The following is a 13,034-nucleotide window of genomic DNA, read 5'->3' on the forward strand; positions in this document are numbered from 1 at the left end:
CCTAATATTATCAAATCCTAAAATTTGAGCTCCTAGGGAGCAAAACAATGTGTGTCTCCTAGAGAGGGCATCAGCTACCACATTTATTTTTCCCTTTTTGTATTTGATAACATATGGAAATTGCTCTAGGTTCTCTACCCATTTTGCATGCCTCTTGTTTAACTTGCTTTGCCCTCTAATGTACTTAAGTGATTGATGATCACTATGAATGACAAATTCCTTGGAAACAAGGTAATGTTCCCAAGTTTGGAGGGCTCTTATTAAGGCATAAAGCTCTTTATCATAGGTGGGGTAGTTGAGGGTGGCACGATGAAGTTTTTCACTAAAATAAGCAATAGGGTGCCCACCTTGTAACAATACAGCTCCAACTCCCACTATAAAGGCATCACATTCTAGCTCAAAAGTTTTAGAAAAGTCAGGAAGAGCTAGAACAGGTGCCTTAGTAAGCTTTTCTTTGAGCAAAGCAAAGGCTTGCTCTTGTTTTTCACCCCAGGTAAATTCCACATTCTTCTTCACCAGCTCATTGAGAGGTGATGCAATTGTAGAGAAATTAGGAACGAACCTTCTATAGAAGCTTGCTAACCCATGGAAACTCCTAATATCTCCCACACTTTTTGGGGTGGGCCATTCTTGGATGGCCTTGATTTTCTCAGGGTCCACTTGGACCCCATTTCTACCAACTACAAAACCTAAGAAAACTATATTATCTACACAAAAGGTACACTTCTCTATATTTGCATAGAGGGTGTTTTTCCTAAGGACTGAAAGAACTTGTCTGAGATGTCCTAAGTGATCATCTAGGCTCCTACTATACACTAAAATATCATCAAAATAAACAACTACAAATCTACCTATGAAATCCCTTAAGACATGATCCATAAGCCTCATAAAGGTGCTTGGTGCATTAGTGAGCCCAAAAGGCATCACTAGCCATTCATACAAACCAAACTTGGTCTTGAAACCAGTTTTCCACTCATCACCCTTTTTCATCCTGATTTGGTGATAACCACTTTTAAGATCAATTTTTGAAAAGATATTGGCACCATGCAACTCATCAAGCAAATCATCAAGTCTAGGAATGGGGTGCCTATACTTTACAGTGATGTTGTTGATGGCCCTGCAATCTGTACACATTCTCCACGTACCATCCTTTTTGGGCACCAACAACACTGGCACAGCACATGGGCTTAGGCTCTCTTGGACCCAACCCTTCTCCAACAATTCTTTAACCTGAGACTCTATCTCCTTAGTCTCTTGAGGGTTAGTCCTATAGGCTGGCCTATTAGGAAGGCTTGCTCCTGGGACTAAATCTATTTGGTGTTCTATTCCCCTTAAAGGAGGTAGCCCAGGGGGTATCTCTTTGGGAAATATATCACCAAATTCATGTAAGAGTTCTTGGACCTTTGGGGGTAAGGTCTCAAATGTAGGAATTGTGGCAGTGCTAAGGGATGTTTCCCTTGATAGGAGAAGGTAGAAAGATTGTTTAAGAAGGAGTGCTCTTTTAATATCACCTTTTGTTGCAAAATGATTTTTCTTCTTAACAATCTTCTTGGAGGAATCCTTTCACTCTTTTTCCTTCTCCCTGGCCTTTGAAGACAAGGCCTTACTATCCTTCTTTTTTTTTGTTTTTCTAATTTTTCTTCCTCATCCCTCTTATCTTTCATAGTTAGTTGATCTTTGGCCACCTGTGAAGGTGTTTGAGGATGCAACACAAATTTAGTGCCAAGATGGGTGAGGGTAATCTCATTAGTTAGGCCATTATAAATGATCTTCCTATCAAATTGCCACGACCTTCCTAAAATAATATGTCCTGCCTCCATGGGAACTATATCACAATTAACTTCATCCTTATATGTCCCAATGGAGAAAGGTACATTCACTTGTTGGTTAACTATCATTTCCCCTTGCTCATTGAGCCATTGAAGTTTATAAGGTTTTGGGTGGGGAATGATAGTGAGGTTCAACTTGGAAACTAATCTTGTGCTACAACAATTGCAACAAGATCCACTATCCACAATGAGAGAACAAGTTTTATCTAAAATTTTGCATCTTGTATGAAAGATGTTCTCTCTTTGGGATTGAGATAGATCACAAGATTGACCTCTAAGGAGCCTTCTAACCATTAAGAGATCACCTTCTTCATGGGGGTAGACTTCCTCACTAGACTCTTCACCCCTTACTTCATCTTCACTTCCACTAGAGGAAGGGAAAGAAGTAGTCTCCTCTTGACTACTATAAATGTCTTGACCCCTCATGATCATGGTTTTCTTTGTGGGGCATTGAGAGGCAATGTGACCTCTCCCAAGACATTTGAAGCATTTAATGTTGCTAGTCCTTTCTTGGGAACTAGTCTTAGGGGTGTATTTCTCTATGGTCTTACCCTTATCTTCCTTGGGTTTTGAAGGTGCAGCCCCTAAAATTCCATGGGCTTGGTCCTTCCTTGGATAAGAGTGAGAGCCATAAGATTTTGAAGAAGGTTTTCTTTTAAGTTGTTGCTCCACTCTTATACAAAGTTGGACTAGCTCATCTAGGTCCCTATATGGAAGGAGTTCAACCTTGTCCCTCACTTCCATATTGAGCCCACTAAGGAACCTAGCTATGCTTGTTCTTTCCTCCTCCCTAAGTCCAGCTCTTAAAAGGAGTAGTTCCATTTGTTGTCTATATTCTTCAACACTCATACTCCCTTGTCTAAGCCTTTGGAGCTTGTCCATAAGCTCCCTTTCATGGTAGGAGGGAATGTGCCTCTTCCTAAGGGCACTCTTAAGATCATTCCAATACTCTACTGGAGGATCCCCATGAATCCTTCGTTCTTTAACAAGGGAAGTCCACCAATAGAGGGCATACCCTTCAAAGCTAAGGGTAGCCAATGGAACTTTTCTCTCTTCGCTAATATGATGGCAAGCAAAGAGTTGTTCAACCTTCATTTCCCAATCTAAGTAGGCCTCAACATTATCTTTTCCTTGGAAATATGGGAGGCTAATGTTAACCTCTTGAGGCCTTCTATCCTTTTCTCTTCTTTGGGAGTGATGTTTAGTATGTGAACTATGACGCCCTCTATAATAGTCGCTAAGTTATTCACTTAAACTCTTGCAAGAGTCATGACTACTATAGGAGGCATGTTTTTCTCTTTTCATTTCTTTCATTATTTTTCTTCTTTCTTCCTCTCTTATTTTCTCTCTTTCATCTTGACTTATTTCTTCCACTCTTTTTTTACCTTCTTCTTTTCTCTCTTGTTTTTCTTTCCACAACTTAAGGGATCTCAACTCATCTAATATCTTATACAAGGGGTCCTTAGGAGTAGAACCCTCACCATTAACACTAGATGAAGAATGAAGACTCATGTTGGTTCCTAAGTTATGGTTCTTTCTTGTTGGGGGTTTGAAAACAAAGGGTAAAAGAAACTATGGTTGAAACTAGCCAAAATAAACACTAAAAGAGGTGTGAAAGATAAGGTAAAAACTAATTGGTAAAAGGCAAGCTATCTAGGCGGTTTGACAATGGAGGGTAAAAGAAATAAGCTATGAAAGTAAGCAAGAAATTAAAGTGCAAGAAATGCAAACTAGGCGGATCCTAAGAGTGTTTGGATGACCTCATTTAAGGTTCCCAACAAAACACTCACTATCCTAAGGGAAAATTGCCTAAAATTATTACGCACAAATGGAAGTAGGGTGACCTAGCGGAGGCTCCCAACTTACTTCCAATGAAAGGCCTTTTTGTTACAAAATTTGAAAGTAAAGCAAATTGCCAATTACAAAATTACAAAGAAAAAAAAATCCTCAATTGTGGTGGCTATTCTCTCTTTAGTGTTTCACTCAATTTGGAGTGCTTCTTAGTCTAATAGCTCTTAAGGTGGTTGGCCCCTTTCTTCTTGACTCAAATTCTTCAAGATATGGCACCAATCCTCCTTTCCAATTCCCTATATGGCAACTCACAACCAAGGAAACAAAGAGACAAGCAATAACCAAAGACCAAAAAAAATGAAATGAAAGCTAAACCAATAGAGTTTTAACAAGACAAATTTTCAAGGATTATTCAACAATTAAAGCAATGAAAAGCACAAATAACAAGCTAGGACTCAAAGAGAAACCTAGAATGGCTCTAGAGTAGAGTAGAAGAACTAAAAAAAAAAACTCAAGAAACCTCTAGTTTTGGCACTTGTTTTCACAATAATTTTCAATTTAAATTTCAGAACTAGGATTGGTATAAAATAGGCACCAATTATAGAACAAATTTTGAGCCAAAACAACAAGCACACTTTCCTTTCACTTTTTTTTTTCCTAGACACTGATTTTTCTGCCAATGTGTGCGATTTTTCTTATTTTTTCCTTTAATCCAAATCACTTGGTTCCTTTTTTATAATTTTGGTCCAGATGTCTAGAAAATTAATTAAAAGTTTCAGCTCAAAAAACCTTGTGACCAATTCCCAGTAATTTATACAAGTTTGTATGTTCAAGCTGCCAGCACTAGCGATTTCAACCTAGAAATCAAGAGTAGTGTTTATGTTGCTTAAGGCTTGGATAGTTACAATTTGTGTTTGCTTATGCTCAATTATCTTGAATAAAACAATTCAAGAGAGCTTAAGACTTATTTTGATTCACAAATCCAGCCACAACTCAGGACCACAACTCAACTTCATCATAGGCATCATGTAGGAAACTTAGAAAACAAAAAAAAGTTCAAGAACAAGACTACTTCTAGGAATTGATTTTAAACATGTTATGAACTAAATAACATGCATGAATTAGACTCAAAATTCAAAAGATAGGCTAAGAATGACAAGAATACATGAACAAATGTATCTAGAATTCAATCAACAAAATAAAAATTCAACACAAACTTAGAACATAATGTGACAATTACTATGACTAAACATGACTCTAAGACAACATGGATTAAGTGATTTACACTTAGATTTTTGTGTTTTTTTTCTAATCAATATTTTGGAAGAAAATTTAGATCTAAAGGTTCAGCACAAGAATATTATGAATGAAAAATGATAGAACCTAAAATCAACACAAAAAACATGATTCAAGAGTAGATCTACAAAATTTGAACCATAGAAATGCAAGAACAAGTGTAGATCTAAGATTTAATGGGTATATTTGTTTTTTAATCTACTCTAAACAGCACCAAACCACAAGACAATGGAGGATATACATGGAGAATAAGATGAAGAACAAGGAATTATAGAGAATTCACCGAACAAAAAGATAGAGGAAGCAAAAGAACATCACCTAGATGAAGATGCTCTTGATACCACATGATGTAAGCTCCATTGGAGCTTGTAGGCCTAGGATCTTCTTCATCAATGGATTCCTTTGCTTCTTGGAAGATAAATGGCAGCGGAATGGAGAAGGAAGAGAGAGAGGAGACGCCACTTCAAGGAGAAGATGAGTCTAGAAGAAGCTCACCACCATAGGAGGCCATGGATAAGAGCTTGGAGGAAGAAGGAGATGAATGAAGGGAGAGGGAGAGAAGAACACGAAATTTTGTGCTCAAAAAGAGCTTTGAAATCTGAAGTTAATATTCAAATTATCAAAGTTCAAAAAAATCACACACATGACCTCTATTTATAGCCTAAGTGTCACACAAAATGGGAGGGAAATTCAAATTTCACTTGAATTTGAAATTGAATTTGTGGAGCCAAACTTTGGAGCCAAAATTTCACTAATTATGATTAGTGAATTTTAGTTATGGTTCAGCCCACTAATCCAAGATCAATTCCAAGATTCTTCACTAAGTGTGCTTAGGTGTCATGAGGCATGAAAAGCATGAAGGACATGCACAAAGTGTGACTATATGATGTGGCAATGGGGTGTAGTAAGCAAATGCTCACCTCCCCCTCAAATATCCACTTAGTGCATGTGAAATTACAAAACTACCCCTAATACAAAAACTAGTCTAGGTGCCCAAAAATACAAGGGCTGAAAAATCCTATATTTCTAGGGTACCCTACCTACAATATGGAGCCCTAAATACAAGGACCAAATATAATGACATCCTAGTCTAATATGTACAAAGATAATTGGACCCAACCTTGGCCCATGGGCTCAGAAATCTACCCTAAGGTTCATGAGAACCCTAGGGCCTTCTTCAGCAGCTCTAGCCCAATCTTCTTGCAGCCTCTTGCTCATGGTTCTAGTGATTGGTCCCTTCCTAGGGAGGATTGCATCAGTACCTATCCTTTGGATTCCTCTTTGATAAAAAAAATTATGTAGTCTTGATGGTTTGTCTGGTTAGATTCAGTGAAAAATAAAATTTGTATACTCAGTTTCCTTGTTAGATTGATGAGACTATCCCCTGCCATCTAGGGCTTTCAGTTTGAATTCCTTCTTGAAATATTGTACTTAGTTGATATAGCCTCATTTACTTTTAGTGCTTTTTAATAATAGATGACATGGCTAATGTGGTGCTTCTTTCAAGGTGCTTAGACTGAAATCACATGTCAAATTTTGAATACATGCAATGCAACAATGAATGCACATGCCCTGTTTCAAACAATGATCACAATCTTTTGGCTCAATATGTTTGGTTGATTTTATTCCTTTTCTTTTTCAAGAATTGTTTGATTCTAGTTTGTGGAATGGGGTCAATACTCTCTGGGATGTAGTTGCACCAATGCAATCAACATTAGGTTTTGAATGGAAAACCTGGAAGCATCATGTAATGAAATGGTTTTCTGCACCATCTTCCCTATCAAGCAGCAAGGACACCCAGAAACAAAGTTCTAATGATTTGTACCAAGCAAACCTTCAGGTTTGTAGAAAAAGGTCCAAACTTGAAGTTCATGGTGCAAATAGACATGCTTCACAAGTGGAAATCAAGGACCAAACTATTGCTCCCTGGCTTCTTTAAGAATCAGGGTACGTTGAGCACAATAGCAGCTCAATCTTGCAAATAGGAAGGTGTTAGGGAGGTGTCTGTGAAAACTTCACCTAGTAATTTGGCCAATAAATTGAATGAAATTGTAGTTGAGGCTACCGATTCCGATTTCTTACATATCAAAGAAATGGAATCAACACCTACAAATGAAATGACTATTGCAAAATCTGTAGAACCTAGTAGTAAGAATCGACAATGTATAGCTTAGACAATTAACTTAGATATAGTTGATATTCCTTTTATCTAGATAACTGAATAATAATATTAATAATAATTTGGAAACACAAAGCATCTTAATAGATAACGAGCAATATAATTTTTTTTATTATGTGACTTTTTACCTACAATTAAAGCCTATAAGTACAAATAAATGGTTTGTATCTACAGTCTTTTAATGGTAGACATAAGTTAATGACTTTTACCTACAATTGGAGGTTGTAGGTACAAGTTAATATTTTTACCTACAGTTAGGTTGTAGATATAAGTTAATGACTTTTACCTACACACATTGTGAATTATAGGAATCATATATAGTGACAATCAAATGTAATTATAGGTGAAAGTAAATCCATAGGTAAACCTCTACTGAAAAACTATAATATGTCATTGTACGCCCCCTCAAAGTTGACGGTCAAAATGTTTGTAGCACAAAGACTTTATTACATTTACCTACATATTTTTAACATCTAGTGATGATTTTTGTTCGTAGGCATAGGTCATTTTTATTGTAATAAATACATAAATTATTATTCCCTTAATATTAATATTAATTATTTAAGCACATCCTTCATCTCAATTGTGGATGATTCATTTTCAATTTCAAGCCCTTGAGCAGGAGTTACAAGGGTATCTATTAATATAAATTAAGCTACAATGAACCTGTTTCTTTCTAATCCAATAAGGAATCATGCTTCGAACACAGCTCCCAAAAGGGTTCCATGTTTAGCTTGTACGTCTCCAATTAGAGCATACTCACTCACAAAAGCCTGTATGGTATTCAAATCACTCAAGGCAGTAATTCAAGTATATCAAATGCATACATAATATAAATACACACTGAGAGAAAAATAATTAAGAAAGTTAGATGTGGATTACAAAACCTTTGGACCATTTTTCGTGGTGTCTTATCGAACATCACCTAAGTGCTCAGGCCTCTGTTTCCGGGGTCCAACACTATGTTTCCACCAAAATGCATTTCTTAATGTTTTCCCTTCAATAAAACAACCACCTCCTGCAAGATAAAAAATTGCGTTAAATTTTGAAGTTATTTGAATGTTTGATGACTTTAACACAAATTAGAGGAAGGAATTAGAAAAGAGATGAGATCAGGTAAAACAAAATGATACGATGTCTTTAAAAATCCTTACAAATAACATGTACTCAATATCCCAACATATAAAAATATAGGATAATGCTACATCCAACATAAAATCTACCCTAAATTTTGAACAGTTAAAAAATAATGCCAGCTCTTTTATAGGCATATGACATGCAATATAATATAATAAACACTATGCTAAGTGACCCTTAAGAGATAATGTAGTTACACGTATAGTAACTACCTAAGCACCCACCTAGAAATCTGAAACCGTGGAATTACTGTTTTTACACCACGTAATAACCAAGTAACAAAATCTTAACACCTAGCAAGTAAGGGAATGGTGTCTTTCTAACTCACAGCCGCCTAATTGCAAATCAAAGATTGTGATGTCAATAATAGAGCAGTAAGAAAACATCTTGCAGAATTAAAATTAACCGACAGGTAGTCTGCACAATTTTTTATTTAAAAAGATAATATGATTTTCATATAAATTTGACAAATAAGTTCCAATGATCTATGGTTTTTCAACATAAAATATCTTTACTTCAATCTATATATAACTTAAAATCTAAAAAGGCTGGTTTCAAATCTAATATCATGTTAATGAAGTCACCTCGAAAATCACATCCCTTTGGCAAGACAAGTTTAAAGATTAACTAACTAAAAAAAATTAAATACAATAAAATTGAGCATTATCAACAATGAGAGTTTGACATTCCCGAAGAGTTTGTGTGAATAAATTTCTTCATAAGTAGTTTGAGGAGAAAAAATATACGAAGAAAACAAAAAAAATCAGTATGCCAAAAGAAAAAGGGACAATTAAACAGATAATGACATGACAGGTATACTATAAACATTAAAGAAACAATATGCATGGTAGTGGATGTAAAGATAATTGTTATTAAAGTAGAGAATTGTTAGAGTATCAAAAACATTTTTGGGATATGCCAAGAATCATCACTTAACCCTGAATATTGTTTCGGTATAAAGTGAATGTATTCAAATGATTTCCTATAGTAAAGTTGCTATATTTGACTGAGTTCCAGTAAATATATATATATATATATATATATATATAAATTTGAAAATAATTATAATTGTAAGAATTAATTTCTAAATGAAAAAAAAAATGTGCTTGTTTCACGTTGGATAAAGCTTCTTCATAGCATCTCCATCTCAGCATCTCTCTCTTTCTTTTTTTAACTTTTTACACATCTTAATTAAATCTCACCATTGCACATACTTATTTATAGATTTTACAGCTTAGAAACTATTCTCTATAACTAGAAACTTAAAAAATGTTACTATAACTCTTAAATAATCGCTCATTCTTACATCTTACAAAATATTTTCATAATATGGTTATTTACTACAATTTTTCATATTTTTTTGTCTTTACCTGGAGGACTTGGATATATATTGTTAAGTACGAATCATGGATATGCTACAACAAGATAAAAGCATTGAAGAAATCAGCAGAAAAGAAAAATTCCAATAAAATTATGAAGTGAATAGCTTTGTCCCATCATGCTTGGCATATACAGTCCTCCGAGGATCCTGGGTCAATCATTTGCGGCTAAGGGACATTGTGAAAAGCTCTAATAGTAATTGATAAGAGTTTTGGGATAATTGAACCTAAAAAACTAGTTGTTTTAGAGAGTCCAAAACCTAATAATTACTCAACTGTTCAACCCTCTTCTGTAATCATCAAGGCATTTAACTATGTATAAATTTTTTATCTGTAATCATTCTTATCTGGAATGCATCTAGCATTAGAAGTAAAAAGAATAATCTTAAAAAAAAAAATCTTAGTGACAAAAAAAAGAAAATAATCTTACAAAAAAAATCTTAGTGACAAAAACAAGAGAATAATCTTAAAAACAAAATCAGGTATAGTTAATTAGTTTTATCGATCTTTCTTTCATTTTTATTAGAATAGGAGTAGTCTTACCATCATATTTTATATTGATCTCCAATTAATGTGAAAAATTTTATTACGTGAGGAAGTAAAATTAAACTCCAATTATGAATAGAGAGATTAATATAGAAAAATCTAAAAAATTACATTTGTCTTTTATCCCTTAATCATACAATAGAGGTAGAATACATGGCTTTGCAGTAGCAAAAAACGTAGGTATTTGGCTTAAAGGTCTTATTAGCAATCTCGACTTTCCAAATGATAAAGCTATTATTTTTTGTGATAGTTTAAGTGCAATTTATTTAGCTAAGGATCAAGTGCATCGTGAGAAGACTAAACATATTGACATCAAATACCACTTCATCCATATTGAGAAAAGGATTCGAATCCAGAAAGTTGATTTGAGAGAGAAGTTGATTTGAGAGAGAATCCAACTTATATGTTCATGAAGCCTGTTCCTCAAAGCAAGTTCAACACTATCTATATCTACTTAATGTGGATTGCTAGAAATAAATAGTGTTACTTATAATTCAAAATTATTATTGAGTCAAGGGAAGATTGTTGGACGATAAAGGTGGATGAATGACAACATGGGTCACCTAGTCTAGTTATCTGATCTGGCTTTTGTTTTGGCCGTCCACTTAACTACTCTGGTGGAGCACGTCTAGTTGCATTACAAGAGAGCATCCAATCCAGTCTTAGTTAATCTATTAGATGGTCCAATTAACAAACTTAGATGTTCTAACCATTGTAACCATTTTCTATTTTTCTAATATTCTATTAGTTGTCCACTCCTATATAAGGAGTTAGTTAGCAAGGTTTGAAATGAATTAGAGCGAGATTCTAAAGCTAAACTTCATTGTACTATTAATTTTGTTTAGCTGCAATAAACTTTGTATTTGCATTATCTCTCTTCTCCTTCTATCATATGCTTCCATATCTATTTCGTATTCCTAAGTCTTAAACGCAACAAAATCAATTCACGTGCTTGTGTTGATCCTTGACGTAGCTTTTATTGGCTTAAGATAAAATACCCGTTGTGGGATTTGCGCCTTTCCACAAATAAATGAATTTCGGTGCTTGTGTTTTTCAGTGAATGTTAGTGTGTAGAGGTGTTTTTTTTTTTTTTTTGCTGCTGCCTATGCCTCTTTATTTCTAGAATCATAGATGTGTTATAGAGGCGAATAATCTCCCTAATTTAGAAAATAATATAATCTATACAAGGAAATTATCTCTTTAGCTAATATAATGTATTTTTATTGTTGCAATTATCTTCCAAGTGTTATTCTTCATTTATCTTCGAGTTATATCTCCATAGTTATCTCTGTTTTGAATTAATCCAGTTTCTAAATGTACTGTCTGGTGCACTCCTCGCTTTAGTGAGATATCTTTTGTAAAATTTCATCTTCTCCTGTGTTTGAGCTGGCTTAAGTGGCCTATACCTCGTTTGAGCGAGGCTACCTTGTAAAATTATCTTATTTCTATGTAAAAACTCATAATCATATTAAAAACTTCTAAAATCGTAATTCTTATCTAAAATATATTTATAATTGAAAGCATGATGAATTTGATTCAAAACAATGCCAAAAGTATACTAAAGTATCAAATAAATGTCTCAAATTGCATATCAAAATACGGTAAATTTGACGTTTATGAACACTCTTAATTTAGAACCTTGCTTGTCCTCAAGCAAGACTAAACTAAAAGCAAACTGACCAATAAAAATTTAAAATAAAACTAGACTAAAAATAAGAACAAAGATTTGAAAAAAGATTATGGAACTCAATAAACCAAGAGGAGGGAGTGAATTGGTTTCCAAACAAAATATACTTTTTCAAAAACAAAGTTGCGGAAAAAAAATTTCTAATCAGATCTTATCAGAACATAAATATGAATTGAACATAATTAATACTTAATCAATCCTTCCTTACACATGATCCTTCGTTAACTTCCTTTCTTTCACAATCGTGAAACTTGAATCTTTAAAACCTTGATAAAACTTGACTGATTTGATTAAACCTTGAATGAGTGAAAGATATGAACAAGAGAAAAAGACACAATCTTTTATATTAGTTCACTATCTATTTCTAGAGAAGTTAATCCAGTTATCTAATCAACAACCTATATTAGATTTCCACTATGCATTGAGAATTCTTACAAGCAATCACAATTAATCTACATTTCCCACCCCGAAAAAAGAGACTGAGGCATCCAACACTAAGACCCTCTATGAATATAAGTCTATGAGAACCCTACTCGTAGCCCAAACTAGAAAACCCTATTCTAGCATGTTGTAAGCAATTCACGCATAAACACAAGACCATGTAAAAGCCATACACACGAAAATACTACGAGAGATGCAACCTAACCAATCTTTCCACAAAAACCTTGTTGGATTGAGAAGTTGATCTTCTTCTACTCAAAAGAAACAATTCACTTCTAAGAAAAAATCTTCCAAATCAAAAGACTAAGAAGTTGTGAGTTACTATAAAGCTCTTCTCTTCTCTTCTCTCATTCACCAATGAAAGCACAGAATCTTGCTCATTCTAAGGTTATGAAGCACTAAATCTTGCTCATTCTAAGGTTATGAAATGATTTTTGAGATGTATTGAGTATTCTCTAATGATCTCATAATGTATAGATGTGAACACAAGCTGGTTATTTATAGAGAAAACAGTTATAACCGCCTGTAACCAATTAAATCTATAAGGTAATCGATTATTTCAACAAAGTAATCGATTATATTTTCTAAGTAATTGATTAAAGTGTTCATCCAACATCTGAAAAACACCTCAAGAATAATGTAATCGGTTAAATGACCTAAGTAATCGATTAAAGTGTTCTTGTTCACCTCTGAACAACTTAAGCGAGAGAGAAGTAATCGATTAATCCACCTGGTAATCGATTGAAGCA

The sequence above is a fragment of the Glycine max genome, chromosome 3 (assembly GCF_000004515.6).
Source record: "Glycine max cultivar Williams 82 chromosome 3, Glycine_max_v4.0, whole genome shotgun sequence".
Lineage (NCBI taxonomy): Eukaryota > Viridiplantae > Streptophyta > Magnoliopsida > Fabales > Fabaceae > Glycine > Glycine max.